Here is a 20,506-nt window from a genome sequence, read left to right on the forward strand (position 1 = left end):
AAGCATTGTTAAATCACAAGGTAATTATCTAGGCTTCCTTGTACATAGATATGGATATGCTATAAGTTTACGCTCCTAATTCCTTCACAATCTCTTCCAATAAATCAAGGAAGAAGATGGTGAATAGTAACCTTCAAGAAATAACTTTGGTTTTCTTGAATTTTTATGAAAGATTAAGGTTATACAAGCAAGGATCAAGGTTCTTTTAGGCATTCAAAGCTCTTGGGTTGTGTTAGGAAGCTTCAAGGAGGTATAAACAACTTTCACCTTTAACTTATAGTTTGAACTTTGAGTTTTGATGAGTTTATGGATGGATTAATGTATATATAGAAATATCCATGTATGTATAACAAGATCCATGTATGTTAGATAGTTTGGTTGGATTTGTGGTGATTTTGGATATGAATCTTGGTTAATGGTTAATGAATCTTAAGTTATGGTTAGTAGACCATGTTTGTGGTTGAATAATTTGGAAAACCTTGAGATTATGGACTGACTTTGCCTTGATATAAGTTGTGTTTGATGTATTGATGATGGTTGGGTGGTTTGTAGTGAATTGGTAAAGAAATTGGAGTGGTATAAATATTGGTAATCGCGTAAACATAGCCGTCGTAACGTCCGATTTTCTTTAGACTGTTTTGTGCATAACATTAGGACCCGAGGACCCCCTGCTAGATTATGACCACTGCCATGTTTAGATAGCTCATGTTACGAGCTTCGTTTTGATATGTAGTTCGTTCGATTCCGATGCACGGTTTAGGAGAAACGACCGTTTCAAGTAACGGCGTTTCGCGAACGATACTTTTCCCCTCGCCTTACTTTGAAACATAGGTTAAAGACCTTAAAGGACTAATTGAAGTATGAAACATTTATGTAAGGTGTAATAAGCAGTTGGTAAGACATCCGCGAAGGAATCGCTTTAAAACTCGTAAAGGTTAAATTATTAAAAATGGTGGAGCCGAGGGTACCCGAGTGACTTAAGCAAATCAGTGAGCGCAAAACAAGCGTTAGAGTCTAAGTTAGTTAAAGTATAGATTTACAAGTGACTTTGGTTTAATTCCAACTTACTTGTTCTTTATAGGTTACCAGACTCGTCCCGAGCCATTCGTAACCCCAGTCGCCCAGGCAAGTTTTCTACCCGTTATACTGTTGTTGTGATGTAAATATATGTATATGCATTATCTTGTGATATTGCATGATTGTTATTAGCAAATTTTGCGATATATTGTAGCATGTTATATGATATATATGCATGCCTGTTTCGTATTCTTGCTATATATATCTGTTGGTTCAAGTTGATAATACCTATGCTAGAGGATAGCGGTAACTTGCTTATACCCTTAGTATAGGGACCCAAAGGTGAAAACATTTTCTAAAACCGGGAGTCGAGGATCCCGAGTAGATTTTGTATATATGGATATGGATATATATATATATATATATTTATATATATATATGGTTATAGTTTTCCAAACTATTAATCGAATAAGGTTTATTCGATAACTTTAACTTTATTTTATTATTGAATATTATTTCGAATATTATTCGAAGGCGTATGACTCCTTTTATATTATTTATTGAATATTATTTTGAATATTCATTCGAGGGCTTATGACTCTTTTATATTATTTATTGAATATTATTTGAATATTCATTCGAAGGCTTATGACTCAGTTTATATTATTTAATGAATATTATTTGAATATTCATTTGAGGATCTATGACTCCGATTATTTGCTGATATATATTCTTTATTTTATTAAAGAATAAGGTGTCGATAATCAAACTTACTTTTGATTATTCAAATAAAGATATTGCTTCGTATAAGTATATCTTTGATTATTTGCTATTCATTTCAAGTATAAGTTTTAATACTTCTACTTCAATTATTTTATAAAGATTATTCTTTATGGGAATATTATTTAAATAATAATATTCAGACATTTTCTAAATATTCTGGGGACTGATTTACTTCATTAAATCAGCTTCACTCCAAACACTCTTTAAAGTGTTTTCGAGTCTTTAAAATGATTTTCAAAAGTTAGAGCGGATCCCAAAACTATTTTTATATTTAAGATCTTCCTTTTAAAAAGGGGATTTAAATACTCGCTCAAAACCTGAGGGATCCGGCTCTGTGGTGTGTTTTATATTCGCAACAAGGTTGCTGTTTTGATAAATGAATTGATTACTTACCCAACACTCGGGAAGTAAAATTCTTGGAACAAGTTAATCCATTAACAGGCATCGCCTGGGAAATATCGGTGAGTTCTCCTTTCCAAATAGATACGACTTCTTGGTGGAGCCGTATCAACAAGTTTCTACTTGGGGAAAGTGGGGACAAGCTTTACGTTTCAGAGTCATGGATTTCATCTGAACTAGGAGTGGCGTAAGTGGCCGAGTAGCGCCGGCCCAACCTTATTATATTGGCCCAAATGGCCTGGAAGTTCCGCTAAGGCGGTCCATTCCTTAGGAGTTCAGTGTTCGGTTGACAAGTAAATCCGACAGGTTCTCCTCTACATGTAGAAAATGGTGGGGTTGTACTACTACGACTGATCATCGTAAGTGGTCTTCCTGGCGCGGCAAACTCCCGTAATGAGTTCATCATCCAATTGGATAATTTCTGCAACACTACCCAGAGCACTTCGATAGAAAGGCTACAGTTGGGCGATTTTTGAGTGTTGGCAGGGTCAAGTTTTCAAAATGATGTTTACATCAAATGAAGTATCTCGTAACTTCATTTTATTTTGATAATATTTTAAAGATTTAATCTATTCAAATCTTGCCTTATAGTCTCATCTATGTGATGAACTTTTGAAGCTAATTATAACTTGAACGGTGGTAGTTCAAGTAGTATTTGGGAAAGATATAAGTATATTGGGGTATCTTGTAACTTCATCTTTTAAACTTATATCTAATTAATAATTGTCTTATGAATGACAAAGATTTTCAGAAAAACGTTGAGACAAGGTTAGATATATGAGATCACCTTGCAACGATATTTTTTTTTATACAGTTATACACTGGGACTTTGTGTATATTGTGCATGGAAGAGGACTTCCAATATTTTGAAAAGTATATATGTATATATATATATACACTGAATATTTTGCGACTTCATCGCATTAAGATATCAACTTGGTTCATTTCTTTTGACCAAGACTTTCATGAGTACTATGAGAAGGCTCATATATTGTTAATCATTATACATATTATTTTGGTGGGCTTGCTGCTCACCCTTGCTTTCTTCTTTCATCACACAACATCAGATAGACAAGATGAACCGGACCAAGCTCCCGATTCGCAAGAGGTTAGGAGACGTTCCGCAGTTTTCTAGAAGCACTGATGCCGCCATAGCTGAGGTAGGAACTACCAATAGGCTAGGCTTTCAACTTTTGATGTATCAGATTATGTATATTTATGAATTGTAATAATGGCAAAGAAATGTAAATTTATTCAGAAACCTGTTTAAGGTGTATTGGCATATAATTGTTGAATAAAATGACTTGTGATTATTTTTTGGATATTCATCTCTGAGACTATAACGTGTGGTGTGTGTGTTTATAGTGGGGTCACAGTACAGAGTAGTTGAGTAATTATTAAGATTGGGTGTTGTTAAGGGAAATGGAACTCGTGACGACCCGGATCCCCGACCCCGGATCTGGGGGTGTTACAATATAAGTTTAAAAGATGAAGTTACAAGATACTCCAATATACTTATATCTTTTCCAAATACTACTTGAACTACCACCGTTCAAGTTATAATTAGTTTCAAAAGTTCATCACATAGATGAGACTACAAGACAAGATTTGAATAGATTCAATCTTTGAACATCATTATAAATAGAAGTTACGAGATACTTTATTAAATCCCGATATATATATACACCTATATATATATATACATTTCATACACTCCTTGAAAACCTCTGTTATGAAAATTATAAACAGAGTTGCAATATCCAAAGCATTTGGAAAGGAGAAAACCTTGGCATAAACCTGATATCTTGCTGATCAGGCAAAGATACCAATAAGTAACCTTTTCTAGTAGTAGATGGACGAATTCCCCACTGGTCATCACCCTGACCACATAGGACCTTATGCTGGACTGCCACTCAGCCACTTACCCATTTGATGGACTCCCACTGAGCCACTTACACTTTCATGGACGCCCACTGAGCCCATGTTGCTTATGCCGACTCGATAGATGGACTTACTTCCCAAACGTTGGGTAAGTAATCAATTCATTTACCAAAACTGCAACCTTGTTGCGAATATAAAATACACCACGGAGCCGGATCCCTCCGGTTTTGAGCAAGTATTTAAATCCCCTTTAAAAGGAAGATCTTAAATATTTAAAAGAATGAGTTTTGGGATCCGCTCTAACTTTTAAAAATCATTTTAAAGACTCGAAGACACTTTAAAGAGTGTTTGGAGTAATGCTGATTTAATAAAGTAAATCAGTCCCAATATATTAGAAAATATCTGAATATTATTATCTAAATAATATTCCCATAAAGAATAATCCTTATACAAATAATTGAAGTAGAAGTTGTAAAACTTATACTTGAAATGAGTATTAAATAACCAAAGATATACTTATACGAAAGTACTATCTTTATTTGAATAATCAAAAATAAGTTTGATTATCGATACCTTATTCTTTAATAAAATAAAGAATATAATTCAGTAAATAATCGGAGTCATAGGTCCTCAAATGAATATTCAAATAATATTCATTAAATAATATAAACTGAGTCATAAGCCCTCGAATGAATATTCAAAATAATATTCATTTAATAAAATAAAAGGAGTCATAAGCCCTCGAATGAATATTCAAAATAATATTCATTTAATAAAATAAAAGGAGTCATAAGCCCTCGAATGAATATTCAAAATAATATTCATTTAATAAAATAAAAGTTATCGAATAAACCTTATTCGATTAATAGTTTTGAAAACTATATCAATATATATATATATATATATTTAAATATATATATATAATATACTCGGGAACATCGACTCCCGGTTTTAGAAAATGTTCACCTTTGGGTCCCCTATACTAAGGGTATACACAACTACTGCTTATCTCTAGCATAGGTATTATGCAACTAATAAGCATTTGAACCAACAGATATATATCAAGATTTCAAAACAAACATGCATATATACCATATCACATGCTCCAATATATCGCAAGAATTTGCTAATAGTAAACATGCATCTATCACAAGATAATGCATATACACATATACATCACAACAACAGTTATACGGGTAGAAAACTTGCATGAGTGACTGGGGGTTACAAATGGCTTGGGACGAGTCTGGTAACCTATAAACAACATATAAGTTGGAATTAAACCAAAGTCACTTATAAACCTATATTTAACCAATTTAGACTCTAACGCTCGCTTTGCGCTTACTGATTCTCTTAAGTCGCTCGAGTACCCTTGGCTCCACCATTTTTAATAAATTAACCATTACGAGTTTTAAGGCAATTCCTTCGCGAGTGTCTTACCAACTGCCTATTACACTTTAAATAAATGTTTCATACTCCAATTAGTCCTTTAAGGTCTTTAACCTATGTTTCAAAGTAAGGCGAGGGGTAATGGTTCGTTCGCGAAACGTCGTTACTTAAAACAGCCGTTTCTCCTAAACCGTACATCGGAATCAAACGAACCACATATCAAAACAAAGCTCGTAACATGAACTATCTAAACATGGCAATGGTAAAAAACTAAAAGTGAGTTCAAGGGTTCTGATGTTAAGAACAAAAACAGTCTACGGTAAATCGGGCATTACGACGGCTATGTTTACGCGATTTCCCAAAATTTTACCAAACCAATTCAACACCAAACTATCACCAATCAATCCCAATACAACCATATGACAATATCACTCATAAACCACTTTAAACCGTTTAAACCAAGCCTAAATCATACCATGAATCATGAAGAACAACTAGTGCTAATCTTAACTCCCAAAATCAACAAAACCACTTAACAACTAAGATCTCAACATGACAAAACAACTACTACACTTAACCTATCCTTCCATCATCATAATCATTTATACCAAACAACTTAATGCTAAGATAATTTAGAGTTATACCTTCCTTGAAGCTTTTAATCAATGAAAGATCCTTGGAATGCCCATGGAAGCCTTGATCTATGCTTAAGCTACCTTGAACTTTCAAAAAACATCAAGAAAACCAAAGTTATTTCTTGAAGGTTACTATTCACCATCTTCTTCCTTGATTTATTGGAAGAGATTGTGAAGGAATTAGAAGCTTAAACTTATAGGACATCCATATCTATGTACAAGGAACCTTAGATAATTATCTCACTAATTAACAAGGCTTGGATCTTGAATTTTGGAATTTTCTTCTTTGAAAAAGAAGAAAAGCCGAGAGCTCTTCTTGAAAATGGAAGAGTTTTGTGTTTTTTGATTTGTTTGCTTGGTTGCTAGCTTTTGTTTTTGATTAATTACCTTTTTACCCATGAAAAATTGTGTGGTTATTAATCAACCACACCTCCTTCCCTTATGTCATGCTTATGTCACCTTTCCAATGTCATCTTGTTACACTTGTCTTCCTCTTGTTGGTGTGATGACATCATCATCCACTAACCCCTTGATTAACTCCTAATTACTTGGCTAATGACCGCTGATCTGTTATACGGTTCACTTAACTTTCGTTTTCGTTTATCGTTTGAGGGATCATACCCGGGATCTTATTTCTTAGGTTTCCTTAACCTTTCTCAATACATTATATTCCTTTTATGATCCTCTCTTATAATCCTTGAATTTAAATCCTTTTTATTCTGTTACCTTATACTCAATTCTTTCTGTATCTGGTAGATTTCCGGGAAAAATCAAAGTGTTCGGATTTGGATTCTGACGATCTTTACATACAATTATATACCACATAGAGTACTAATAATATCCAAGAAGATCAATAAAAGAACCCCTACATAGTGTGGCATGAAAAGTTTTCTTATTCAGCATAATCTGCAAAATCACTATTTATAAGGGTTTCAAAATTTCCAAAAATTGGGGTTATTACAGTCTCCCCTCCTTTAAAGGATTCCGTCCCGGAATCAGATAGAAAATGAATAGGGATACTCTCTTAGCATTGCACTTTCTAACTCTCGAGTAAATTTCCCCACATTGTGGTCCTACCACCAAACTCTGCCTAGTTTGATAACCCTTCTCCTAAGCACTTGTTCCTTTTCGATCTATAACCCTTTCTGGTTGCTCCATATAGTTTACGTCTGGTTGCATGCCTATGCGCTCATATGCCCCTATTTGTCTGGCATCTGAATTATACTTCCTTAACATTGATACGTGGAACACGTTATGACTTCCTACATGTTCGGGGGTAGGGCTAGCTCATATGCTAACTTCCTAAAACGTCTTAATATATCCAAGGGTCCAACAATTTGTGGACTTAGCTTTCCTTTCTTTCTGAACCTCATCAATCCTTTCCAAGGGATACCTATAACATTACTAGTCCCCTATTTCATACTCTTTGTCCTTTCGAGTCAAATCAGCATACCTCTTATGTCCATCTTGGGTTACTACCAGCCGTCCTCTGATTAGATCTATTATATCCCTGGCCCTTTGGGCTACTGCGGGTCCGAGCATCTTGCGCTCTACAACTTCATCCTAACATAAGGGAGATCGACATTGTCTTCCCTCAAGGATCTCATAAGGCGATATCTCAATACTGACATATGATCTATTGTCGTAAGAAAACTCAATCCTTGTTAAGTGATCATTCCAAATTCTTTCAAGTCTATTGCACAGACTCTTATTATAGCTTTTAGCATTAGAGCTTTTGCTTCTTAATACCCATTCTTTTCCAGTTCGTAATCGCTACTACCTTCCGTTCCTAATATTATATTGGTTATACTTTTGCTTGTTAGCATTCTATAACCTTTTAATAACCACGTCAACCTTAGTATCACGAATGTGCTTCCATTCTGAATACCACCATAACTTTACTACTCCTTTTTCAGCTGTTTCCATTTTCCAAAATTTGATCAATCATATAAAAGTAAAGGAATTTGTTGAGAGATCACTATGGTCATGAACACTTGTTCTATTGCATAGTTAGTACAGAAGGTGGCCAGCCTTTAGTACTTGACAAGCAATTAAACAATAGCTGGTATCCTACTCGGCTTCTATCACACAGATAGATAGTCATTCGGCAATACCTCCCATTCTGGAAGGGTTGTTCTTCTCAGTTTATATGAAATGAAAAGAAGAGAAAAGAACGAATTGAAGAGAATTATATATATGAAAAAATATACTGCTACAAAATATCTGGCTTGAAACCTACCTCTGAACTATAGAGGTTTGTCCTAGGAGAACAAAACATATGTGTATATATATCAAGTATTATCGCATCACATTTCACATGCTTAAATATTTTTGCTATTCCGTCCATCATTCTATGGACCCTTGCTCTTCCTCGAGCTTATACACCATCACCTTTGAAACTCCCTCGATATCGAACCTGGGATCTCATTCTAGACATCATCGTTACTAGAATTCTATGCTTGCACCGCAACCTTCCTCATATAGTAATACGACTCTTTTTTCATAAGAGGGAATAAATATTCAATAGGTAGATACTCTACTTAATTAGTGTATCAATGATAACTTATACACTACCACGACCCGATTAGTGGTACTCAATCTCAACATCCATTCCAATACAACTCTCACGGTTGTAATCAGCTCATTACTCGCAGAATCATTGCTGTATTACTATGGTCCACTACTGACCTACTGTCGTCATTCACGTTCCATGAAATCTTAATATCTAACCATACGGAGCCCATACATGGCGTATCAAATCCTTCTAAGGAGGTAACATAATCACCATTTATGATTCATGAAGAACACTCCTGATCCTGACATACATACATGACATGAAGCAGATAAAATTGTAGAAGAGTTTCAATCAAAGCAACTATAGCAGGTTAATACCATTCTTAATCATATGTCTTCGATAGAAGACTTAACTCAAAGGTTCGTTTAGTCCTTTTTGAAACATGGTCCAGGCTCATACTCAAGATAGTACATCCTAAGATAGATAGCCCGCTCATGGCGATTACACAAATTAAACCTTTACCAAACTACTATTACGGTTGGGTATTGCACAGTCATCAGAAGGAATGTCAATCTTTCAAACCATAATACAACCTTTACGGCTTCAACCATTATCACTGTATTCCTATGGCACGAGCGCCTGTAATTGTCCTTTTACACTTAAAGTGTCGGCCACCTCTTTGGCCTTTCTTGATAGTAATATTTCCTTACAATCAATGTCATCTTAACCACTTTCACTAATTTTCTACCTCATTTCCCATCACTGCTTGTGTGAAGATGTTTTCCTTAAAATCTGATGAGTAAAAAGAAAATTATCACCATTTTTCCATAAGTTATTGCCCCAGTCTTTAGAGGTTAATCACTGTCACGACTGACTCTCAATCATACTTAGAATATCTTTTATCTTAGGCCCTAATTGCCCTGAACAATTTTGACCTTTACTGGTTCGATCCATACTTTCTCGTGGTTTAACACGTGCCCACCTGGCATTATTATAATTACGCCATATTTCCTTCATTAAAATTTCTATTCTTGAGAACTTTGAATATTACCTTTCTCCTTGTAAAACCTCTAAGGTTATCCTTAAATCCTTCATCAGGTACACCCTAGGCACAGGGCATATCAAGATACCATTTATTAATACCAGAATCATTGTCTATATACTTCTAAAAAATTTCTCCACTGATCCTTAAAGGTTGTTATTACCTTAATCATTTCCAATTCATACTGTCAAAACTCATACTATCCCTATTAAGGGTGAAATGCCAACCTTTATGCATTCCCCTAGGATTCATTTTAAGTTACCGATGTTCTATCCTTAATTCCACCTTAAAAAGGGGACATGCTGAAAGGAATGTGTCCTAAGTCCAATCATGTATTAGGATTTAGGAATAACTTTTATGTAATCTGTTTTGATTTCATTGATATTAATAAAAGACTTGTTTTGTTTTTATTACGGGCTCTATCTATTTAAGTGTTTAAATAAGATATACCATAGTTTAGAGTAAAGCTTTTTATGGATTATGATGAGATCATAATATTGAGACCTAAAAAGATGATAACTCTAAACTTAAATAGTTCCTGGTCATAGGATTACTAACTGGTAATTAATAATCCACAAAGATCGGTACATACTATGCTTGCTTCATTATGAAGGATGTCTGTTCTCATAGACATTTGTGTGGTGACACTATAGCTAGTATGTAGGTGCTTATTATAGAATAAGTTCACTGAACATGACTCGCACAGCTGAACAACTGATAGAGTTCACTCATGTGTCAGCAGTTGTTCACATAGTGATAGTTGTACAAGTATCCTTAGACTTGAGGTCATCATAGTCATCTTGTGTACACTGAACTATGCTTTGGTTTAGTTCTTAGTCTCCAGGGACAATTATTAGGGCTCTTCTGGGTATAGGAATTTGTACACGAAGATAGTGTATGATCAATAAAGGATCTACCCCTTCCAATGAAGGAAGCGAATGTTCAAGGCTGATCCACTTATGCTAGTTCAGGAATCTCTGGCCAGAGTGAATGAAATTAGAAAGGAGTTTCTAATTTGCATAGAACTACGCATAGTAAATGGTAAGCAAGTGATTGAATTAGATAGGCTTGACACGAGATCCATGCCTTGTATTTAATCGGGACATTGTAGGGTAGAAGGAGTTTATTGTACGGTAACTATTCACTGAATAGGTTCTTGGTATTCTAAGCAGTGAATTCATATTATCCGGATAGTCGCGATATGCTGAGAAGTATCCCTCACGATGTAGAATAAATGTGATTAATTAATTAATCATATTTAATAAATTAGAGAATTTATATAAATAATGATAAAATAGTTTTATTATTATTTATTTCTACTACCGGCTTAATATTGAACCTACAAGGTCACACCATAAAAAGAGAATGATTTAATGGTGGATGAATTAATTAATAATGGCTAATAATTATTTATTTATGAAATAAATAATTAATTGACAAATTTAATAATTGATTAAATGAGATTTAATTGATTATAAATTAATTAAGAAAAGTTCTTAATATTATTAATTAAGGATTTAATTTTTGGAAATTAAATCAAGAGAGAGAATTATTTCTAAAGTGTTTAGAAAAAGGATTAATAATTAAAAGGTGTTTTAATTATTAATGAGAATAATAAATGGGATAATAATAATATTATTTATGGGAAAATTTCAGCTGAAAATTTTGCCTATAAATACACTATTATAGACCCTATTTTATTCTAACACACATCGAACCCGAAAACCCAAAAAGTTTGGAAAACCCAATTCTCTCCACCTTCCTCCTCCTTAACATCGTTTTCTTGGTGGATACCGGTGGAGTGCTTCACACTTGAGGAGCAACTGCTAAGGATCTCTGATCGTTGTCTCCGAATTATTTTAAAAGGTTAGATTCGATCCCTCGAATTTTTATTCACGATTTATATGCTTTTATTTGGATTTTGTATGTGTAAAAGTGTTTTGCCATGCCCCCGCTGCGTTAAAAATCCAACATTGGTATCAGAGCATAGGTTGTATGCATATAGATCTGTGGTAAAAATTTCAGAATTTTATGTGCTTGTATGAATTAATAATGATTTTTACAAGTTATATCATGGATTAATTTTGTCTGATGAGAAATCATTTCTCAGAATAATTTTGAATGTTGATCTGGGTTCTACAAGTGTTGTAGATCGTCTGGGTATTTTTTTCATAATTTTAGGATGTATAGATTTTTTATTATGAATTTTTGAAGTTCTTGTAATTAAAATTCATAATTAAATAAATCTCATATATATATATAATATAAAGTATGTATGTATGCATCTGCTGTATCTGCTGGTTTGTACTGCTGTTTGTCTGCTGTTCTTTGTGGAATGCACGGAAAAAGCACAGAGAAGGACGGCTGCACGGAAATCGAGGAAAGTTGTCGGCTGCTAAAAAACAAAAATAAAATAAAATATAGGGGTTTAACACATTCCGGGAATGCGTTACACACTTGTGGCGCATTCACGGAATGCGTTACACCCTTTAATGGCTTAAAAGGGGTGTAACGCATCACCGGAATGCGTTACAGGGCTTGTAACGCGTTCCTGTAATGCGTTACAGCCCGTCTGTTGATTTTAAAATTGATTTTCTGGGAGTTTCGTAACTCCGTTTTGGGCGTGCAATATACCGTTGGATTCGTTTTTCTGAGACGGATCTAATGGAGTGATCAATTTTAGTTTATATAAAAGTTTTTAACTGTTTATATTTCCATGAAGTGTTTTAAAGCTGTTTTTGACTGTTTTTAATTGCTTTTGAATGCTTCATGTGATACATAGAGATGTATAATGCTTAGACTAATGTGCTAGATGATGTAACATGCCTACCTTGATGTTTATTCATGTTTATATATGTGATATATGCTTAGTTTATCATGCGATGATATATTTAGGTGAACTTAAATGAACATAAGGCGCTTGTTAGACAACCTAGTATAGTGAAATAGTTTCATAACCTTAATAACAATATTATGAATACAATCATGAGATTCTTGTGTTTGTGAAACACGTAATTGAATATGAATTTTCGATATGAGAGAAAGGATGATTCTGTCAACAACAGATTTCTATCTGTAAGAAAGGGTTATTAAGTGACGCCTCTTGACAATGCTCCACCCGATCTGGGAATCATCTGATTATTGATTATTGATTTGAAATATTTAATTTAAAAGGAAGAATTTCTTTATAATATGATTATGATTGTTACGTAATATAATCCCTCTAAAATTAAATAATATCAAGTAGTAATTGGCCAATGACACAACGGGCTTGTGTCGGTCATAGCCTTCCAACATGATAGAAAAGTAGTTCTTATTTTTGAATCATTGTCGGTTCGTGCTACAGCCGAGGGCTTTGATTTCAAAATAAGAAATACTTGTCTATTACATAGAGATGTGTACATTGAATAAGAATCTAAAGGTCGGTACGTGCTACAGCCGTGGGCCTTTGGGGACTGATTTAACTATACGAAATGTTGGGTTAGACTTGACTTAGAATATTGAGTTTGTCGTGCTACAGCCGAGACTCAATTATTCAAGAGGCTAAAGTTTGATTAGGGAATAACATTAGATGTAATTGACAAGAGTTGTCTGCCTATTGAACATTACATGGCGGTTCGTGCTACAGCCGGGGTCATGTAATGGAATGTAGGATCCCTATTCCCACTAGCATTATGAATGCTTAATTTTTCACGTAGGGGTTGAATAAATTAGGAAAACTAGTGGGACCCACTTATGAATAAAGACCCGATTCATATAGTGTTTTGAAATGAAATCGAATATTTGCTAAGTGTTGTTATGTGTTTATCATTTACAGATTTACTTTGTACGTTATGTCTTCTGCACTATCACTCAGGAGCATACTGGATGCTCACAAATTGACTGGTCCTAATTATGCTGACTGGCTTCGAAACTTGAGAATTATTCTCAGGATTGAGAAGCTGGAATACGTGATTGACTCACCTAAGCCTACTGAACCTGCTAGTGATGCACATAATGATGAACATGTTGTGTATCGTAAGTGGATAGATGATACAAATGTTGCTCAATGCATCATGCTAGCTTCCATGAACATTGAGCTACAGAACCAACATGAGCATATGGATGCTCACACTATCCTCATGCATCTACAAGAGTTGTATGATGTGGCAGGGAGGACAGCTCGATATGAGATATCGAAGGAGTTGTTCGGTTGTAGGATGTTTGAGGGATCATCTGTGAATGACCATGTACTTAAGATGATCAATTTGATTGAACGTCTTGGACAACTTGGTTTTGCCATGGATGGGGAGCTGAGCCAAGACTTGGTCTTGCAATCGCTTCCGAGTTCGTTCTCGCAGTTTGTTGTGAACTTTCACATGAATAAGTTGGATGTCAGCCTGCCTGAACTCCACAACATGTTGAAGACTGCGGAATCGAATTTTTCCCCTAAGAAGAGTTCTGTTCTTCTAATTGGTGAAGGTTTCAATCCTAAGAAAAGGAAGAGGAACCCTTCCAAGAAGAAGAAAGTAGGTGAGAAAATGCCGGTTCCACCAAAAGCTGAAGACCCCAAGAGCAAAGTTGTTTGCTTTCACTGTAACAATGTAGGGCACTGGAAGAGGAACTGCAAGGTTTACCTTGCAGAATTGAAGAAGAGGAAGGGTAGTGAGACTACCGCTTCTGATTCAGGTATGTTCATGATAGAAGTGAATATGTCATTAAATCAAATTTCTACTTGGGTATTAGATACCGCCTGTGGTTCTCAAATCTGCAATTGTTGCAGGGACCAAAGAGAAGTAGGACTCTTGAGGAAGAGGAGGTGATTTTACTGATGGAAATGGAGCAAGAGTTGCTGCTGAATATGTAGAATCATTTCATTTACATAGGCCTACGGGCAAGACTATTGTTTGAAATAATTGTTATTTTGTTCCCTCGATTGTGAGGAATATTATTCCCATGTTAGACTTGGCTAGATTTTCATTTATTATTGAGAATAATGAATGTTCTATTCTTAGAGATAATATTCTTTATGGACGTGGTGCTTTAAATAATGGTCTGTATATATGTGACATAATTTACTTCAGATTGAACAAACTAATAAAAGAAAAGGGATGATGAAAATCTCACTTTATAGTGGCATTGCAGTCTCCATTTAGTAGACATGGAGAGAGGGCTGCAAATTTGCTAGGAATGGTACACACAGATGTATGTGGACCAATGTCTACGCAAGCCATGGGTGGATTTTCATACTTCATTACTTTCATAGATAATAGATCTGGATTCGGATATGTGTTTGATGAAACACAAGTCTGAGGCCTTTGAAAAGTTCAAAGAATATAAGTATGAAGTGGAGAAACAACCAAACATAGTATTATAACTCTTCGATTAGATCGAGGTGGTGAATACTTGAACGGAGAGTTTCTGGATTATCTCAAAGTAAATGGTATAGTCTCCCAGTGGACTCCTCCAGATTAGTATCTGAAAGGAGAAATCGAACTTTGTTAGACATAGTTCGGTCCATGATGAGCTATGCAAATCTTCCAATATTCCTATGGGGTTATGCATTGGAAACCTCAGCATATTTACTGAATAAGGTGCTTTCCAAATCTGTTCCTCAAACTCCGTATGAGATATGGAAAGAAAGGAAACCAAGTCTTAAACACGTTAAGATTTGGGGATGTCCAGCTTATGTCAAGTAAGTTGACCCAAATAAGCTGGAATATCGATCCGTAAAATGTAGTTTTGTGGGATATCCTAAAGAGACTTTAGGGTATTACTTTTACACCGATCATCGGGTGTTTGTATCCAGACATGCTACCTTCTTGGAAAAGGAGTTTATCCTTGAAGGAAACAGTGGGAGCAAAATTGAACTTGATGAAGTTCAAGAAGCACAAACTACTACGAATCAAGTGGAAACACCTGTTCTGACTGAACAACCTTTTATGGAACAGCCCATTCATAGATCAGGGAGAGTGTCTCGCCAACCTGAGAGGTATTATGGCCTTGTCATTGAGAATGACAATGAGTTGTCAATCATTGATGATGACAACCCTGTGACCTATAATGAGGCTATGAGTAGTGTTGACTCAGAGAAATGGCAAAGTGCCATGAAATCCGGAATGGAATCTATGTATACGGTATACAAAAGATAGATTATAGCAGATGGCCAGGTGGAGACCTTTAAGGCCAGGCTTTTGGCAAAAGGATTCAAACAAAGGCAATGGATTGACTTTGATGAAACCTTTTACCTGTAGCCCTGTTAAAATCAGTTCGGATTTTGCTTGCGATTGCTGCTTACTACGACTATGAGATCTGGAAATTAGCCAGATGGTTTTCTTTCCAAAAGAAATGAAAACCTAGTGTGTAAGCTGCTGTAAACCATATGTAGTTTAAAGCAAGCTTCTCTAAAGATGGAACATTCGTTTTGATGAGACAATCAAAGAGTTTGGTTTTATCAAAAACGTAGATGAACCATGCGTTTACAAAAGGGTTAGTGGGAGCGCGGTAACATTTCTTATATTGTATTGAATTAGAGTTGACACACATAACAACATAGCAGACCCACTCACAAAGCTACTTTATGAAAGTCACTTTGATCGTCATAAAGACAAGATGGGTATTAGATACCAGAGTGATTGGCTTTAGTACAAGTGGGAGATTGAAAGGAATATGTCCTAAGTCCAATCATGTATTAGGATTTAGGAATAACTTTTATGTAATCTGTTTTGATTTCATTGATATTAATAAAAGACTTGTTTTGTTTTTATTACGTGCTCTATCTATTTAAGTGTTTAAATAAGATATACCATAGTTTAGAGTAAAGCTTTTTATGGATTATGATGAGATCATAATAGTGAGACCTAAAAAGATGATAACTCTAAACTTAAATAGTTCCTGGTCGTAGGATTAATAACTGGTAATTAATAATCCACAAAGATCGGTACATACTATGTTTGCTTCATTATGAAGGATGTCTGTTCTCATAGACATTTGTGTGGTGACACTATAGATAGTATGTAGGTGCTTATTATAGAATAAGTTCACTGAACATGACTCATACAGCTGAACAACTGATGGAGTTCACTCACGTATCAGCAGTTGTTCACATAGTGATCGTTGTACAAGTATCCTTAGACTTGAGGTCATCATAGTCATCTTGTGTACACTGAACTATGCTTTGGTTTAGTTCTTAGTCTCCAGGGACAATTATTAGGGCTCTTCTGGGTATAGGAATTTGTACACGAAGATAGTGTATGATCAATAAAGGATCTACCCCTTCCAGTGAAGGAAGCGAATGTTCAAGGCTGATCCACTTATGCTAGTTCAGGAATCTCTGGCCAGAGTGAATGAAATTAGAAAGGAGTTTCTAATTTGCATAGAACTACGCATAGTAAATGGTAAACAAGTGATTGAATTAGATAGGCTTGACACGAGATCCATGCCTTGTATTTAATCGGGACATTGTAGGGTAGAAGGAGTTTATTGTACGGTAACTATTCACTGAATAGGTTCTTGGTATTCTAAGCAGTGAATTCATATTATCCGGATAGTCGTGATATGCTGAGAAGTATCCCTCACGATGTAGAATAAATGTGATTAATTAATTAATCATATTTAATAAATTAGAGAATTTATATAAATAATGATAAAATAGTTTTATTATTATTTATTTCTACTACCGGCTTAATATTGAACCTACAGGGTCACACCATAAAAAGAGAATGATTTAATGGTGGAGGAATTAATTAATAATGGCTAATAATTATTTATTTATGAAATAAATAATTAATTGGCAAATTTAATAATTGATTAAATGAGATTTAATTGATTATAAATTAATTAAGAAAAGTTCTTAAAATTATTAATTAAGGATTTAATTTTTGGAAATTAAATCAAGAGAGAGAATTATTTCTAAAGTGTTTAGAAAAAGGATTAATAATTAAAAGGTGTTTTAATTATTAATGAGAATAATAAATGGGATAATAATAATATTATTTATGGGAAAATTTCAGCTGAAAATTTTGCCTATAAATAGACTATTATAGACCCTATTTTATTCTAACACACATCGAACCCGAAAACCCAAAAAGTTGGGAAAACTCAATTCTCTCCACCTTCTTCCTCCTCCTTAACATCGTTTTCTTGGTGGATACTGGTGGAGTGCTTCACACTTGAGGAGCAACTGCTAAGGATCTCTGATCGTTGTCTCCGAATTATTTTAAAAGGTTAGATTCGATCCCTCGAATTTTTATTCACGATTTATATGCTTTTATTTGGATTTTGTATGTGTAAAAGTGTTTTGCCATGCCTCTGTTGCGTTAAAAATCCAACACATGCATCCTTCCATGGATAAATCAAGTCATATATGCCTGATAGGGGTGTCTTATTTAATCATTCCCACCTCGATAGTATATGCCTAATTTTCACAATAACATCTGTATTCAAAATGAGGTCAATCAATATGGCCTCCAAAAGATAACAACGGTTATCCGCTTTTCTTGCCTAATTTGGTAACGATAACAAGGATGTTCTGGAAGATATTGGTCATGTTCAACGCGAACTTCTTCTTAATAATTCCTTATTTACTTTTGTTGTTTATCTCAACAGTCATCTCAATGTTGGGATATCTTTCATACCTGGCGTTTCCCTTTCTGGGTATCAAGCCATCGGTCTTACACTTCACATTCTTGAAGGTCACTTCCCTCATCCAATTTTCCTAATTTCTTACTTCCTTGTCTCCTCAGTCTATCCGCGTCTCATTATTTATCCTTCGAACTATCTCAAGGTTTCATCGAATCCTCCCAACTTACAGGGGATAAAATATATATGTATCTCTTATGCCTTCAACCATCAATTTTAACTCATGGTGAATCACCCTCATCCTGACGATTACATACTTTTCTATTTCTATTGCTACGAGTCTTTAGGGTTTCCTCATACCCAACTCCTTTATCATTCCTCAAACTCTATTGCCTTTATATTCCTTTCCACTTCAGTTTCTTTTTATTTTCCTTTCTCTTATCATTATTTCATGAACCAACACAACATAAGCATTGATTTCAAACATCCCGTCATTCTGGATTCGTGTCCTTAGAACGAATCTTGACAACTTTTACAACTTAGATTCATAATTCATCATACCCGTCTGCCTTTGTTCTGGCTCTAAAGCTTTTACACTATCTCCATAACTTTGGGAAGTACTTTCCTGAAAACAATTGGCTGAACTTAAATCAGTTTATTATAATCTCTTGCTTCGTTCCTTCCTTGGCCTTTCACCAGCGGGTGGTCTCTCTCTTAGGAGGGTAAGTGACAAAAATAGTATTTTGTGATTCGTCAATCATTCAGAATCTCAAATGATTCCTCTATTTCCTTTAGCCAGGCTCTTGCCTCGGCTGGGTCAGCTTGTTCCTTGGAACTCTGAGAGCTTAGCGACTTAAAGGTCCTGAAAGAATTTCCCACTACATTGTTTCCTCAAGGTGGTGGTTGGGAATAAAGTATAAGTTCTGTTTAGACAGGTCCATGAATTTCCGTATAGGAGTACCGTCTCGGGTCTCCTTATCTCGCTCGACTTCTGTTTTCTCAGTCTAAATATTTCTTCCTACTCCCCATACTTGGGGTCATCTTTTAATTTAAACTCCTCATTTTCCACTTTATTATATTCTGGGTTCCTTATATCTTAATTGCGACCTCCCTGATTATCACATTCAAGGTTTGCCCCTAATCTTATTCCTTGTGGGGGCATATTACTTGGAAATTTTTTGAGAATCTCTGGATATTTGTCTTACTTACTTTGCTTAAGTCTTTCCCTCGTTCAGTCCTTGCACGATTGCAAATTATGAATTCTCAAGTTCGATAAACTTCATGACACTCTCTTAAGTGTTAATAGAGCAATTAACAATGTGATCTTATCACAAACAAACTGATCTGAACTGAAATTAATGAATATATACATAACCATTTGTTCGAGGGTACAACAACTGAACACATTAAAGAGAATTACATCATTTGATCTGATCGCTTCTTATCCCAAAAGTACTACCATAGATAATCATCTAGTCATTAAAACTAATCATCCATAACTTAGGCTAATCCTCCAAAAGTGGTGCTACATGAAATTCTTGTCAGATTGCTCAGACTCTGCATACTATTATGGATTAAGAAATGCGGGCACGCACAACATCCCTAACCTGATCCATTAAAGCGATGATGAGGTCTAAGATAGTTGCAAGTAGAGCTGGATCAGTCTGACCCTCAAGATGGCCTCTAGCTGTAACACGGGTGGTAGCCTCAATCCTGTCCATGCTATGAGCTAATCCTGCCGGAAGTACCCCGCCCTCAATTCTTGGTGCAGTAAGTCGATCCAACAGATCACTCCTAACATTACGGGCCCCGGACAGACCACCCAACGTCATATGATAATTGGCGATAAGAGAAGCCTGAGTGGTAGCATCTAGCAGTCCATGGGGTGCAGGTGGCGCAGACCTAGGAGATCCAAACGGATAACCAAGCACGGTATCAGGTGACAATGGTGCAGGAGATAAAGGTGGCATTTCCTCAGTAGGTGTTGGGCTCTATACAGGGGATGGAACAGGAATTGGTGGAACCTCATGGATGTCTACAGGAAACTCTGGAAGAGGGTCTGATACTGGTATAATTGGTGTCGTGGAAGGCCCCACTCCTTCTGCCCTCATTAACCTTTGTGCCCTTGGTAACTCTTCATCCTCTAGTGCCACCCTCGCGGCCATTCTTGCTCTGGTAGTCGCCCTGACTACAGTCATCAATTCCTCAGCGGTCCTCTCTTCATTCTCATCAGGATCCTCCATGAGATCCTCCTCAGCCACAATCCTTTCCGGAATAACATCCTCA

This window comes from Apium graveolens, chromosome 11 (genome assembly GCF_009905375.1).
Source record: "Apium graveolens cultivar Ventura chromosome 11, ASM990537v1, whole genome shotgun sequence".
Lineage (NCBI taxonomy): Eukaryota > Viridiplantae > Streptophyta > Magnoliopsida > Apiales > Apiaceae > Apium > Apium graveolens.